This window comes from Eublepharis macularius, chromosome 3 (assembly GCF_028583425.1).
Source record: "Eublepharis macularius isolate TG4126 chromosome 3, MPM_Emac_v1.0, whole genome shotgun sequence".
NCBI lineage: Eukaryota > Metazoa > Chordata > Lepidosauria > Squamata > Eublepharidae > Eublepharis > Eublepharis macularius.
The window spans coordinates 41,042,189-41,059,108 of NC_072792.1; the positions used below are offsets into that span (position 1 = coordinate 41,042,189).

General features: G+C 41.0%; 1 protein-coding gene across 1 annotated transcript in view; it reads right to left on the bottom strand.

The window, feature by feature from the left end:
* FGF14 (fibroblast growth factor 14) overlaps nucleotides 1-16,920 on the bottom strand; it is a 155,043-nt gene that overhangs the window by 126,028 nt on the left and 12,095 nt on the right. The gene's annotated exons all lie outside the window — the stretch shown is intronic.

The window sequence follows — 16,920 nt, forward strand, 5'->3', positions numbered from 1 at the left end:
CAAATGAGAAACAATATCTCCATATGCAAGAGCATCAATAGCTGGCTAAGGAAAAGTAATTCAACTGGTTCACTCTTTCTATATGACAGTGACAGTCACCATTTTTATCTATCATTCATCTCCATGCCAGCTTGACCTAAGCTTCCCATAAATCATGGCTTTATCCCTGAGATTCAGGTGTGGGCTGCTTGCAAGTAGGAAAATCTGTACAGAACATTGCCAAAGGTTTTTACACCTGGCAACTCTACCTGTATCATGGGCCAATGTAAATCATTTTGGCTATGGCTTTTCAGAAGTCCCTTCAGAATTTTAATTTGTAAAGCACCTGGAAAAATTCCACAGAAAAATAGAGTATCCCAGATTACCAGTGAGCAGCTCAGTAGGGAAAGGACAGAAGCTTAATTTGCAATGCTAAGTATAAAATTTTGAACCCTAGCCAATTTTCTATTGTTATGTACAGGAAGCTTCTTCGATAATACAGAGTGGCAAGGTTCCTTAACTTGTTATTAACTTCATTTACTCCTTGCCAGAATGCATAAAAGCATATGAAATGAAGTGGTATATTCTTTCTATTTAGATATGCAAAAGCATCACTCTAAAATGCTGCTGGCATATTCACGAAACGTAGTACACTGTATGTGGTCCTGTTTCTTGTTAATAAGTCAATTGCACAAAATAGGGAAAGGAACCACTCACATTACTTGTACAGAATTTTATATTTGCTTATATTGACAGGCAGAAGGAGCACCTGCATGCAGGGGTGGGGTGGGGAATTGCACTGTCAACGATCTGACAAAGCAGGAAATTATAATTTCTTCCAGACTGATTTAAACAGGAATTTGCAATTTATGTCACACACAGGCATTATATGGCAAATAGGGTCAGCATTTGATTTTAAGTTGTGAACTCTGCCAAAATGCAAGGCTTTCCCAGTCTGTCTTACAGCATATTTTGGCAATGCGCACCTACCCTTCTTCATCTCCTGCTGCTAGCACTATGTGAAAAGCAATCATTTAAAAATAAATTATAAAGCCTTGCCAAGCACAGTCAAAAGGGCTGTGTTGTGTTTTCACTTATATATTGTAAGAGGGATGAGTGATGTGCTGGCACCACTCAGTCCTATGTATGTTTGCTCAGAAGTCTCATTGTGTTCAACTGAGCTTTCTCAAAATAAGTGAGCATAGGACTGCAGCCAGGGTGCATACTATCACATGCAAGGGGAAAAGAGACACACTTCTCTTACCACGATGGTCATATTACTAATGGGAACTGTTTTTACTCAAATAATAAAATAACGTTAAATTTGTGGGCAGCTGCTCACTTAGCAGCTTTGATTTTGAGAGATCTGTCAACAAAGACTATATGATTTTATCATTCAAATCTATTTCCAATTGAGGAAGGCCAATTATTTTTTCCTATGTGCCACATGTCCATTTTTTTACTCAGATTCTCTGTAAATTTAATAATGTAAAAAAACCAAAAAAACGAAGAGTTTTTACTTAAATGTCATGTTATTGAGTGGTTTTAAAACACTATACCTAATAGTCTAGCAAGAACACAGGCATAAGAGGCCTGTCCAAGGATAAAAAGATTAACAGAATAGATATGAAACCTATTCTGCATATTCAAGTTGAAGCTATTTATGTGCAAGGGAGGCAATTTGGAGAAAAATCCATAGCAGGGTGTTTTGTCAGCAGATCTTAAGAGGGGGGGGGGAGATCTTCCACTGATCAATTTTGGATCAGACCTCAACATGTGCAAAACAGTTTTCAAATGCATTTGAAGGTTCCGGGCTATGATACCCTGCAATCACTTTAGCATCAGCCACAACCTGGGGTCACAACAAGTCCCTGCTATTGCCTGCATGTGTGAGCCGTGGGGACCTTCCACCATTCCCTTCCTCTCCATTTTTTGCTGTGTCTCAGTGGTTGGGTGACAATAATGGAAGTGCTAGGGACACTATGTAGCACTGCTATGAATCCTACAGCTATGCATGAATCTGGATGTTCTTGTCATATCCACATGTTCGGTTATCTCCAGGAATGCTGAGAATCATGGAAATTTAGTTGGCATTGTTTCCTGCATACCTGAATTCTTCAGGCACCAGTGTAGGCTTCATTGTAGGAAACTGAGTCATACCACCCACCCATACTGAGAAAGTGATGATGAAGGGCAATAGGGAAGGTCTAATCCTGCAATGGATTGAATGGTTCACCAAGAGGATAGTGAATTCATCTCGATAAAACAGAATCCAACAGAATCCGTTTGGACCAAGGCCAGATCAATTTTCTAGGCATCCATAGGCTGTCTGAATCCAGCTACTCTGGATTAATTCTAAAGAAGATTTTGATACATCCAAACATCACTATTTTACAATCAGTGAAGCGTGGAATTGTAAATCAACCAAATTAAATTTCATTCCAGATTTGTTTTGTATCTGTTCACATGGATGACTAGCTTTTTGGCTTGTTGTAGGAGTGGATCTTTATCTGAGCTAACTAGTACAAGAACTGAGTTTGTTGCAGTGAGAGAGAGGTGAATCAAGAGGAATCCCCAACAGAAAGATATTGAAAGCCAACTAACATTAATACATTGCTGCACTTAAGGAACTGATTCATCTTTAACAGTGCATCTTTCCTATCCTCCCTACATATTTAAAGCTGCTATTGGAAATTTAAGATTTTCTCTTTTCTCTGCTAAAAATCACATTTCCTTTTACGATATTTTAAAAGCCCCGGTAAGATATTGATTATTGAACTTCTAAGTTTCAATTTAAAATGAAACAAAAACTAGATTTTGTTTTATTTTGATACAACAGACTAACATGGCTACCCTTCAACAATCAACTTGGAATGTTTGCCAGAAATCTTAGGGCAAGGGAAACTTTAAGCAATGTTGCACTGTAAGCATAGGTTACACAAATAAACGCTCAAAATATTAAATTTGTTTTCAATAGCATTGATTAAATCAATTACAGTGCAATTCTTGACCGAATTACATCCTTCTAAACCCACTGAACTCAGTGGATTTGAAAGGGTGCAACTCTGCTTAAGAATGCCAAAAAGGATTTCTCCCATTTCTGGAGGCTGTTCAATGGAAGATTGGATAAGGCTACGTTTAACAACGTTAATATAGGCTAATCCCTTAGAGATTTGGAGATCTTATTTAGAATTCCGGTTTTAATGTAAGGAGATGAATCAGATGACTGCCAAGTCCTAACAAAACTGACAATTCTATGATTTTATAACCTTTTTGCTGTTTGTGTCCTTTTAAAAAACATGCACAATAAAATACGAATAGGTTGACCTTTTCAAAATAAAGGGCTGAACACAAAGAGAGTATCAGGTCTGCACAGGCCAAAGTTATGAACAAAACTATTTGAATATTTCTGATACAACACTATCTGATGTCCTAGATGGGAAGAAAGAGAAAATCTTCATCCTTAAAGGCAGGAGAACAGCAGAAGAAAAAGCACTCCCTCAAAGAGGGGTGGGGAGAACATACAGCCGAAAAGCTATAGAAGGGAGAAAGCTCTTCATCCTTGCTGGTATAGCTCTTAAAAATGCATACAATTTCTCTTAGTGATAGGGTTGAGAGAACAGAGAGATCCTCTCATCTCCCCATGGCCCAGCTCCAACCATCAACAACTACAGAATCCATCAGGATTCCTTCTTTTTTTGCTCAAATCTGCTTCATTCTAAGAAAAGTACAAGAACAGTACTAGGGATACCAGATCCCTGCTTCCATCCCCTGCCACCACTCACCTAGCCAGAGGGGGAAAATGTAGGGGGATAGGCCTCTTGGGCACTGCCCCAGGAGAGCTCATGCATCCCGCAGTGAGCCGATTTGGGCTCCAGAAGTGACGTCATCACGCTTCCCCAGGAGCGCTCCCGTGCTTCCAGAGCTCAGGAAGACAAAGAACAAGGTGAGTGCTGGGTATCTCTCCACCCCCACCAGGAGGGTAAGGGAACCTGGCAACCCTACTTCAAACCCTATGCTATTGTTAGATAAATATGTGCATGAATAGAGAATATGGGTTTGTTTATGGGCATGAAAGACATACTGGCAATATGGGTGAGGACTCACTAAGGAGGTAAGCAGGATAAAGTGTTATATAATGTGCTTTTTGAACTGTGTTCCAGAGAAAGGTAATGGTTCCTTAGAAATTTGTCAGGGTTGTTCACTCAGCATAAGCAATAAGGGCAAAAGATAATTACTTGCAGGGAAAACTCCAGCCTACCTGCACTTAAATACAACCATAACAGGGGCGTGTTGCACGTGTTCTAGAATACATTCTCCCCCACATACAGGATACTGGTCTGGCTCATTATTCTGAACCTATACCCGGGGTCTCCAACCTTTTTGAGCCTTTGGGCATCTTTGGAATTCTGCTACAGGGTGATGGGCATAACAACAAACTGGCTTCAACAGGACATGAAGCCATCTACAAAATAGCTTCCACAGGAGGAGGAGCCAGCCACACAGAAGAAGCCCACAGAGGAAAAGAGGGGTAAATATACTGGATACAGGAATGAGAGAGAATAAAACACTGGTAGCAGCTACTGCTACCATGTTATTTTAATCTGCACAGCCAATCAGAAGCTCTGCTAAGAGCCCCATGTGGCCCTATCCATTTTCTAAAAACACCTAGTGGGCACCAGGAAAGGTTTCAGCAGGCACTACGTTGGGGACTCCTGGCCAATACCATATGTAAAACAGAATGTGTGTCCTGGAATATGACCCAGAAGCCTCTTTTAGTGCATGGAAGAGGATTCTGAACAGACGAACAGAGTTTCCTTGACAGACAAGTGGATGTAGAATATGCCCTTGAAAACCACTGATTATATGAAGTATGTGGGGGGGGGGTCTGATATGCACAGATGTGCTAATTAAGTGACAGAATGTAAACTGAAGAGGGAGGTGTATGTAGAAGCCAAACTCCTGGCTGCTCTCCCATTCTAGGATTTAATTATGGTTTTCTACATCCTGACCTGGATAGCCCAATAGAACCTGATCTTGTCAGATCTCAGAAGCTAAGCAAGGTCAGCCTTGGTTAGTAATTGGATGGGAGAACTCCAACAAAGACCAGGGTTGCAGAGACAGGCAATGGCAAACCACTTCAAGTGGTTTGCTTATATCTATAGGGTTAGATATAGGCACACTTGCATGCTTCAGGAAGCCTGGTAAGTACCTGCCACTCCCCCACCTCCTACTGGTTGCCAGGGGGACCTGGCAAGCCCATCACTCACACACATTTTCTGTGGTGGCCTCCACCTTGTGGTACAGCCTGGGCGAGATGGTCCAGATGGCTCTCACAGTATTATCATTCCACAAAATGTGCAAAACAGAAATGTTCAGGAGGGCATTCTTGTAATGGAATTAGAAGCGTAGCTGGATAGAATGGTCCAGAAGGGCACCTTCATATGAGAATGGGAACTAGGTACTGCAGTGTCTTGTACCTTTGTAATCCCACCTTCTGCATTTCTTGCACTGAGCAGTTTGCTGAACACATTGCTATTTAATTTTGTATTCCTGGTCCTGTTACACTGTTCATTGGATATCTTACATTATATGATTTCATTGCTGCTAACATTGTCATCCAGTTTTGTACTCCTAGTCCTAATGCATTATTCATTGGATGTCCTATACTGAATGATTACATTTTTTCCCTTCTGTACTCAGTAATCTGCCCTGAGTCTTAGTGAGAAAAGGAGGCATAAATAAGCTTAATAAATAAATATATAAACACATGGAGGGGAAGAGGGACCCAGCTAGGGTCCTCATTCCTAACTTCCATGCATAGAACCAACATATACAACTTGTATGCATGAGCCAAATCGTTGCACAGATGTCAAAAGTGGGGACCATCAATTCCACCTTGCTGTTGTTGTACATGGCTTGAGGACTCTACAAAAAGAATTGTACTTGGTAGAAATGGGGATCTATATGTGAATGCTGAATTGTGAGAAGTAGGGAAAGGAAATTAAAAATTAATTTTCAGAAGTATTATTATGTCGACTGTCATCACTGTGGTGGCAAGAGAGAATTCTGTTTAGTAAAGCTTTATGGCTCAGACTTTAAGCACTGAGTTCTCAGTCACGTATGGATAAGAGTCCATTGGTAGGCTAAATCTGCTAGGGCAGGATTTAGTAGTTATCTCTGAACCAATCAGTACAGTAACACGCTGACATGTGTACTTGAACACTACTGACTCAGCATAGTGTAAAAAATTACTGCCTGGCCTTCGTCGCATTTTCTAACACACATACCATCCTTCCTTAGAATTCCTCCCACACAGTTAGCTGCTGTACAGAGTTTTACCTATAGATGCAGTAACATTCTAGTTATTACTAAACTTCAAATAAATAACTTGCATAGTTTAAAGACTTCTTCATTCAACGTTATTCTCAGCCTCACACACACACACCAATGTAAATTCTGCTTTTAAGTCCTACTACTATCAAGTCTACTATTGAGCATTTAATTGTGCTAGGTATTTTACAGGATATAGAGGTGAGGGTGTTCCTGGCAGGAAGGGCTTACAACCTACATTAGATGGGAAATAAATGTATTGTATTAAAGGGACACATGGCCTTTCCAGTGGAGACATTAGGACTAGAGATGGGCACGGACCAGGAAAAACCTGAACCATGTGGTTTGTGGTTCGTCAAATTTCACAAACCACGAACTTTCACGAACCTGCAGAAGGTCTGCAGAAGGTCACTTCCGAGTCAGCAGAAGGTCTGCAGGAAGTCCATCCCCTGTTGCCTAGGAAACTGATTGATTGGCACCAGGCTTTCTGCAGTGACGAACCAAAAAACGAACCAAATGAACCAGCCTAAAGTTCATGGCAGTTTGTCAGAAATGGGATCTGACAAACCACTGGTTCGCAAACCACGAACCAGCCTGGTTCATGCTTAATTTTGGTTCGTATTTCAGTTCATGCCCATCTCGAATTAAGACATGAATTTATTCTGTTGCCTTTAAATTTATACATTCCATTTTGTTGAATCCACGTAAGTATACTTTCCATGCCTGCCTAAATTTATCCTTCTTCAAGGATTTCCTTGTCCCTCCCAACATGTCTGAAGAGCATGACATTCCAAAGGCTGCAGAGAGGTCTCCTGCCATTAAAGACCGTTAAGCTATTTTGTCAAGTGCTAAGTCATGCAAAACCACAGTGATAAGCTCAATCAAAAATATCAAGCCAGTCAAGCTCATAATAAGACATAACTCTCTATGGATGGCCTTGTCCATTAGAATATGAGCCACTGAAGTATCTACATGCAATCTGCAATATTAAAATATGGAAAACAAAAAAGTACTGAAATCCCCTCTGATATTTCACTTCATCACAGGCTTATGAGATAAAGTTTCCTTAATCACGATGCAGCAAATTAAATTTTCGACAATTCACTTTACACTGAAAAATAGGGAAGAACATTCCTTGTTCTGTGTGAACTGGACACCTGCCATTTTGCAATGTCTAAAAAACATTAGACCCATTCGGCTAATCTTTGGTGTTTTCAGCTCAACCACATTACTAGTGTTAAACCTTATCTGCTAGTTTGCTTCAGTCGCTGCAGTTTATTGTTAAAAAAAAGAAGCAAAGTTAGTGACAGACAAGCTCACCATGTCAACATCATAACCAAGGAAAGGCATGAATTCTGCATTTATGTCATCAACTAAAGAACCAAACTTAGGGAACAATTTATATTGTATTTTAATCAAGTGCATACATGGCCCCTGGGAAGAAATTATATGTAATTAGAGCACTAATAGATACCAACAAAGGTCTGAATTGCTATCAGCAGTCATCTGCAACATGCTTCCACAGTTTAACAAAATAGCATACCCTCTCATAAAGACTCCAGGTCAATGATATCATAAAAAATGAATGTTTGCCTTTCCATTTTATTCAACTATTTAAACATGCAAGCACCCCAGGAGGACACTGATCTAAAATGAGCTAAGAATCACAACGGCATTTTGAAGTATATTTGTCATTCTAGGAGACAAAATCAAGTAATTCATTATAAATGACAGAGGTTGTAGGTAGCTGCAGGCAGCTGGTAGACACTTTGTTTCTCAAGTTTTTCTGCTGGTTGTTTTAATTTTCTCATTTTATTTTAGAATCCTGTTATCTTATATACTAATAGCCAAGTGGCCTTGATCTGTGGATATTTAAATCTGCAAATTAGAGCCATGAATGGACAAGACAGATCTTCTTAAACACCTGAAAAATGCCACAGAAAAATGCCACAGAAAAATCTGAAATCTAACAAAAAAAATGGAGGAGAATTAAAAAGAAATCCAAAACGATAAAAGGAACATCTGTAGCTTTAACCAGCTGTCCTCAGTGGCTGTTGCTAGGCAACCCAAAACAGTTTAGTAGGTATTCCAGGCTTGGTTTCTATCAGTAAAGGCGGGGAGGGGAGGGCTCAGCCAGCAACATGCAAGTGGGCCGTAGGGGAGAGGCTGCTGGAGGGGATGGGGAAAGGTCAAGACAGAGAGGCAAACAAAGGTGGATGGGAAAGAGAGAAGGAAGCAGGAAAAGAGGAGAGGTTATGGGGTGGCTAGGGATGGGAATGAGAACATAGGGGGAGGAATAAGATGCCTTGCGGGTCCCCCACATGTCTTATCCTATAGCTGTTAGCTGCCTTAAGTCTTAGTTTTCTGAGAGAAAGGCAGGTTTATATAAATGGTTTAAACTAAATCAATCATTTAGTCTGAAGCAAGATCAAAAACCAAGTTACATTACTAAGGATGATCTTAGGCAACAGGCAACAGGGGTAGCTACCCCATTAAGGGTGTGCGCTTCGGGTTCCCAGTTTGGGAAAAAAAACTGAACCAGGCTCAATTCGTAAAGATTCGGTTTCTGAATCAGAGCCAGTATGATGGCCCCAATTCAGAAATACCGAATCAAAGCTTCCTGAAGTGATTCGGATTGCTTTGGGAAGCTTTGGGACTTTTTTAAAGGGCTCCCTTCCACCACTGCCCCACTTACCTGAGACACCCTGGCAGTGGCAGAATCGGTGGTGCGGGTGGTGGCGGTGCTGGCTACGGCCTTCCCTGCCACCCTGTTGGTCACAGCGGCGGTGGAGGTGCCTGCTCTGGCCTTCCCTGCCACCCAGCTGGCCACTGCAGAGGTGGAAACGGTGGCACGGCTGGCAGATGCACCGGCCTTCCCCACCACCCTACTGGCCGCCACCACAGCAGAGGTGCCAGCTGCGGCCTTCCTTGCTGCCCAGCTGGCCACTGTGGGTAGCGTCCTTCCCTGCTGGCTGCTGCGGCAGTGGAGGTGCCTGCTCTGGCCTTCCCTGCTGCCCAGATGGCCACTGCGGAGGTAGAGGAAGTGACGCGGGTGGCGGAGAAGCCGGTTCCTGCCTTTGGGAAATGTAAGTGGGGTTGGGGGAAGGGGGGCTCAGGGGGGCTCAATTTGGTATGCTCCGAATCATTACGAAGCATACTGAAGTGATTCCGATAACCCAAATCCGAAATGGCTTCCCGCTTCTGGGGTTTGGGGTTATTCCGAATCTTTTTCCCGCTTTGGGTAAACCCAAAGCGGGAAAACCGAATATTTCCCCAGTGCACACCTCTATATCCCATGCCCTAAGCTGGGGGCTCCCTGGCTGCTATGAGATCCATATCTATGTTTGAATATTCAGTTTTGATCTGGGTCATGTAACCAGCTGCATCCCATGTCAGAAAAGCAAGATCTGGCTATGGTTATCCATGTTCTGACCATATCCAGAATAGTGATTTTACAAAATGTTTGGAAATTTTAGTTGGCCTAGAAGAAGACAGTAAAAACTGCTGAATGGAGTACTCAGCAGTTCACAAAATAACTGCACAGGCTTCCAGTTTGTTTCCAGGCACAGGTCAGAGTGCCAACGCTTATCTATAAAACCTTAAATGATCTCAGACTGTGTTACCTGAAGGACCACCTATTCCTACACATACCTTTTCTGTTATTAAGATTCTCAACGTAACCTCTACTCTGTGTGGCTTTACCAAGTATGGTGGGTTGCCACCAGAGACAGGAGCTTTTCTGTTTTGGCACCATGTCTATGGAACTCATCCCACATCTGTTCACCTTTTAGCAGATTAAGATATTTTAATTTTTCCCGAGTTTTTCAGAGAGAGGTAGAGAAACTTCCCCCTCGCCATTCCGATTGTGACTGCCTTGTTTTCTTGAGTTGTGTTGTCTTTAAATTGTTTCCTATATTCATTTTATATGATGCATTCATTGACTGTCTAAACTATATTTCTGATCTTGACTCATGCCTTTCTGTTGAGAGTAGGGATGCCAGCCTCCAGGTGATTGCTGGAGATCTCCCAGAATTATACTTGATCTCCAGGCAACAGAGACCAGTTCCTCTGGAGAAAATGGCTGCTCTGAAGAGTGAACTCTGTGGCATTATACCTCACTGAGATCTCTCCCCTCCCCAAACCCTGCCCTTTCCAGGTTCCACCCCCCCAAATCTCCAGGAATTTCCCAACCTGAACCTGGCAACCCTAGTTGAGAGGTAGCATAAAAATATATCCTACATAAATAAAATGGACGACACAGACAACATAATTTTTCCATCAGTCATCACAGGAGTTGCTGTGTCTTTTCCCCTTGTGTAGCCTATTTCACTACATAATGATTCGTTCCCTACATGATCACAGGTACAGCTGAGGAGCCCTTGTAATAGAAAGAATGTGGAGCAGCCCTAAATGTGCATAACTGGAGCAAAGTTGCAAGCCTCCATATCCATATGCCTTTAAAAAGTTACATTCAGTTACACCCATGAAGAGTTGTCTGAATTATCTCTGCGGATATATTTAGTTGATGACAGAACATTTCAGTCACTAATTTATATCTATGTAATGTGAAAGAAATTCAATAGAAGTTTTTTAAAAGCAAAATTTGAGACATAACTCTATAAGATCAGGAGGGAGATTCAGCAAAATAGATAAGAGAAACCATAGTTTGGAAACGGGTAGAGGCCAAATTACAGATCTTTACATTAATCCATTGTGCTATGCTTCAGGCAAAAAAAATCCGATGGGGGTGGCATAGAGGTCAAAGGCATATGGCATGTTATAATGCCAAGGGTACATAAATGTTACGTTTTAATTTTAAACGTAAAATTCTGCCATGGGGAGAAAAGCACTTCTCTTAAAAAAAAATTAGATAAATACTAGGTGTTTCTTTTATAAGCAGAGTTAAAGGAAAGGAATGTTTGTTTTCATGTTTGGATTGTGACTTGAGAAAAAATGTGAGCAGCTCAGTCAGGGTATCTTTCCATCTTACATAGCACACAGCCTGTCACTGAGATGCAAGGAAGGGATGGAAGAGAAGAATGACATACAAAAGAACACAAAGCTATGAACACAAAGTTATTTCAGGATTGCTATCCTGAACATTTCTATTAATGTGAATTTTGAATTGTAAGACATTTCAACCACACGGGCCCCACAGATCCCTTTGGAATAAAGAAAAAGTCCGCCCATCAGATATAATCTTGCTATTGTTTACTTGAGACCTAAAGAACTGCCTGATGTGGCATTTTCTCTCATCTTTAAAAATCTCTTTTCAAATCTCACTTTCTGGAGGAAGCTCTTCTTCAACAACCAACCCCATCAAAATGTGTTGCATTTTTCACTGTCTTCCAATTTATACTTGCTTCTCTTCATCACCAAGGTTTAGGCTGCAGCTCCTTGAGACAGCCACCTGCCTTTGTGTTTAGTAAAGTTGTAATGACAGTGATGACGACGACGACAACAACATTAACGATTAAAGAATGGGGAGCCAATAGACTCAAGAGTGATTTTCTCAGGACTTGTGGCCTCTCTTTCAATTTATTTTAACCTCTGAAGTTTTCTTGACTTTATTTAACTTGGTATAATTAAATATCGCTGTGTACTTCCTGTATCTCATGGACCCTTGACCCTGTTTTTTCTTCTCATACTTTACATAAAATGGCAGCATAGTGAGGATCTACTCATTGCATCTGAACAGGTGGGCTCTAGCCCACAAAAGCTTATACTGGAATACAATATCATTATTTAGGCACAAGATTCCTGTTTCATTTTGCTTTTTTTTGCCTCAATTGACCAACAGAATTGTCTCTTCAATGTGTGAGTAAATCAAACACTGAAATGAGTTTAGGGGTTGTTATCTTAAAGTAAGATAGTTTTATAGTAAACCCATTTTTAAAGTGCTGTCAAGTTACTGCTGACTTACAGCAATCCCATAGGGTTTTCAAGGCAAGAAATGGACAGAAGTGGTTTGCCATTGCCTGCCTCTGCAAAGTGACACTAGACTTCCTTGGTGGTCTCCTATCTATGTACTAACCAGGGCTGACCCTACATAGCTTCTAGGGTTGTCAGCCTGCAGGTGGTGGCTGGAGATCTCCTGGAATTAAAATTGATCCCCAGGTGACAGAGATCAGTTTTCCTGGAGAAAATGGCTGCTTTGCAGGGTGGACTCTATGGCATTATACTCCACTTAGGCCCCTCCCTTTCCCAAACCCCACCTCTTTAGGCGCCACCTCCCCCCCCCCCAAATCTCCAGGAATTTCCCAACCCTGATCTGGCAATCCTAGCTTCTGAGAACTGGTTTGCCATCCAGGTCAGGGTTTTAAAAAATTAGGTTGAGTAAAAGTACAGGATTACATCTGTAGCTCTTTGTTACAATTTAAATGCAAAATTCATGAACTGCCCTGAGTTCTACACATTCCAAAGGGAATTCTAGAGTTTGTTAATAAAATACAGAATTTTCTGCACTGTGATCAGAAATTGCAGTTGTTAAAAGAAAGTTGGGTAGGTGGAGGGAAAATTATATATTAAAAGTAAGTATGTGTCAAAAGAAAAGACAGTTATAATAAAGCATTAGCCATTCACATCTGAAACTGCAGCTTCAACTGTCAAAGGGATGCCATGAATTGGAATTTCAGCTTCCCCCCCACCAGTATTAGTCATTTTAGAAAAACTGCACTAATCATCAATTTTGACTAAAAAAATACTTTCCACTGGCTTCCCCCTTCTATCCTACCTTGCTTTCTTAGGAGCACATAAGCAAGCTCACTTAGCAAACGCTGGGGGGAAACTAGGGTTGCCAGCCTCCAGGTAGTGGCCGGAGATCTCCTGGAATTACAACTGGTCTCCATGCCACAGAGATCAGTTCACCTGGAGAAAATTGCTACTTTGGGGGGTGGACTGTATGGAATTATGCCATGCCAAGGTCCTTTCTCTCCCCAAACCCCACTTTCTCCAGGTTTCACCCTTCAAATCTCCAGGAATTTCCCAACTTGGAGCTGGCAACCCTAGGGGAAACCATGGCTGCCACTGAAAACAACAATCCTATGTCATGTTATCCCCCTCTCTGCTGAACTTATAGGATAATTTGTCATCATATTCTGGATTTTCTTGTCCCCACCAATGGCAGCCAGTGATTGAGCAGAAATGCATAATATGCCGACACTCTCTAACACAGGGTAAATGTATCATGGTACAAGAAAAAGAGACAAGTCATCAGGGGATGGCATTTTTCAGCAGCAACTGGATAGGATGTGATTTTACATGGTATAAAAGGGGTGACAGTTCTTCCAAATAAATTAAAAGATAACAAAACTTTGTATTTTATTTATTTAAATATTTATATTCCAATTTCCTCTTGGTATATGCATATCTGTTACAGCTTTCTTTTTAAAACGATACAAAATGTTGATGATTCTGTACCTAGTCACTCCTTTTTCACTTGACAAATCCCTCTTCTATGGTCTGATTGCTCTGGTGCTCCCTTGAAGTTGAGATGATTTGACATCAGCCCAAGGCTAATTTCTTAATACAAGTATTTGTTTTTTAAAAAAGGAAAATAAAGTAAGAGCATGACCCTGTAGGGTTGCCAGCTCCAAGTTGAGAAATTCCTGGAGATTTGGGGGGTGAAACCTGGAGAAACCTGGAAAAAATGGGGTTTGAGGAGAGAAAGGACCTTGGCATGGCATAATTCCATACAGTCCACCCCCAAAAGTAGCCATTTTCTCCAGGTGAACTGGTCTCTGTGGCCTGGAGACCAGTTGTAATTCCGGGAGATCTCCAGCCACTACCGGGAGACTGGCAACCCTATGACCCTGTCATATCCCGACTCAGACCAAATCTAATTTGGTTATTTGCAGTGCAACCTGAAAACAGGGTTACACTTTTCTAAGTCTATTGGTTAAGCTCCTAGACAAGCAATTACTATATAAAGGATTCAACTCACTCTTCCTATAAACCTAATGTTTCACCACATTACTCCATAGCTTGATTGAGGGCAGTTTTCATTTCCATTTTATCTCAATTTTGCTCCTCAAAGTTCTGGAAATATTCTTCACACATGTCCCATATATACATGTTCCCTTCTTCCAACACAGCAGCCTTAGTTTATTTTTTAAAATAAATGAACACTGAATGTTTGGAATTTAAGCCATGTACCCACACACTAATGGACACACTGATAATTTTGATGCTCTCTGCCATGAAAGAATTGGTGGTGGAAGCTTGAAAACTGAATTATGATGTCCCAAAAAGCAACAGCTACCTGATGGGAACTAGTAAACAAAATTAATAAGGTTTACACATGCACTAGGTCACTGTTAAACAACTCTCAGTCATGTTCTTGTACCATTCACAAAACGTACAGACCCTGAGCTAGATTTTAGAGCACGCAAACACTACTGGACTAGGGTCTATATGTTGTATAAAAGGCTCAAGAAAAGATCCCATTGAAAACAAGGTTCAAGTTCCTTAAAGACCAACAAGAGTTTCCCAGGTATAAACTTTTGAGAGTAGCTGAGCTTGCTTAGCTCTCTTACAGTGAAATCCTAAGCAGACTTACTTCAGTCTAAGCCCATTGAAGTCTGCTTAGGATTTCAGTAGAAAACTTATAACCTGGAAAATCATGTTGGTCTTTAAGAGGCTATTAGACTTAAACCATTCTCATCCACTGCAGACCAACATGGCTACCCATCTAAGACAATGAAAATAAGTTAGACATAACTAGTTTAAGCCCCTTTGACTTAAAGCATGGCAAACTTTAGTTTGAACAGGTCATTCTTCTCATGGCACTGCATAGAAAAGAGACTGATTCTATACTGAAGTGTCATTATAGCAGAAGCATATTATGCAATGTATAAATTGCATTTCTTCACAATTAACAATGACATAGGGAATAATTTGTGTGTGTTTTAAAACCAATAAACAAAATTATGGGGTAATTAAAGGGTGGTGAGAATATATTTTTTTAAATTAACCAAACTCATCACCATATCTTGCAAGTGTATTGAGTTGGATCCTGTCAGTTTTCCTGAAAAAGGGAAGTAATGCTAAAGATCATAGGACATGCATGGACAAAAGTGACGTGTGATGGGGGGCTGCAGTAACAAAGAGAATTCAGGAACAGCGAATGAAAAAGCTGCCTGGATCCAACTCATTAGTTTGTATTCCATGAGCAGTGAACGGAAGAAGGTCATAGAACAAATTTCTCCCCCATCTTTCTTCTCTATGTTGTGCTTCATCCCAAATTTGCTTGTGTGGATTGAGGAAAATGGGATAAAGAATGACAGGTTGCAGTCTGAGGGAAGATCAGATGAGATCACAATCATCTCTTCTTCTGCAAATGAGCTAGAGCTTACCCAAGATTAGGGGCTATTTCCTGCCAACTATCCCTTTGTGCTTCAGCCTCCCTAACATCATCCCATTATGTTCCTGAGGGTTCCCCAACTCTTATGAGCCAGTTTTTAGGATGTACAAGAAGAAGAAGGGGGAGAAATCCATCCTGTGAAGCCCTTCTGCTAACAGTTCACAGAATTCAAGCCATTAAAATTTAACTTGAGATGATCACCGATAATGCCCCTCCATTTCTGGTAGAAAATATATGAAAAAGCATTTGATAACTATGTATTTTATAAGTTCAGAAGTATGATAAAGAACGGCAAATTAGAAGATGCAACTTCAGCTAGAGTTTTCCTCTACCATCCCAAATAAAGTGCTTCTGGAACTCAAAATATGTACAGATGGTGTCACCTTTATGCAAGGAACAGTGATGTCTAGACATGAACTCATAAAGAAGGAAGAGTAAAAATGCCAAAGAAGACACGAGGGCATCAGGAAACCAGCAAACACAAGGTGCAAATACAGCCTTTCATGAGCCTTCTGACAATTATGTCAAAAGCAAATTACTTTCTCTAAGTTTCTGTCCAGCCATTCCTTCTCAGATACTGACTGATCGTTTTCTGTTGGCTTCTACGCTTCCTTTAGTTGAAACTCAAGATTCATTCCAAAGACTCTTTCCTCTTTCCTTGATTTCTTTTCTCTCCTCTCTGCCACACTAAACCATTAGTATTCAGCCCATGGGATAGAACCTTGGGTGGGTCACAGAATTCACCTGCTGGATTATTATCTCCTACAATTATATTTTTTTACTGCTAGTGTGCATGCATAAACAGCAAGGGTGCTAAATGCATGTGTAGAGGAACAGCAGGATAGACAAGATCACTCAGCAGAAAAGAGGATTCCTGCTTATCACAAACAGGTTAAGGCACACACATACCTATACACCCTTCGCAGCAAGAACACTCCCTTGTTGTCTCTCTTTTTCCCCAATCAGACCATCTGTTCCTCCAGTTGGTCCACCAATGTCCTCCGTGTGCTTGCAACGGGAAGCCTCTCTTCCCACCAGTGAGGTTTCAATTTTGATCCTCTTCTGTCATATGACCCTGATATCCCATAACTTCTTCTCACATGATTAAGCTTAATAAATCCTATGTTGCCATCTGGGCATTAAAATTACATTCAAGGTCTGGACAGGTTGAAGACCACTGATCTAGACCAAAACTACTGGAGACATGCAACCTCTTTAGGTTGCTTCAAGAGAATAATCAGACTGAG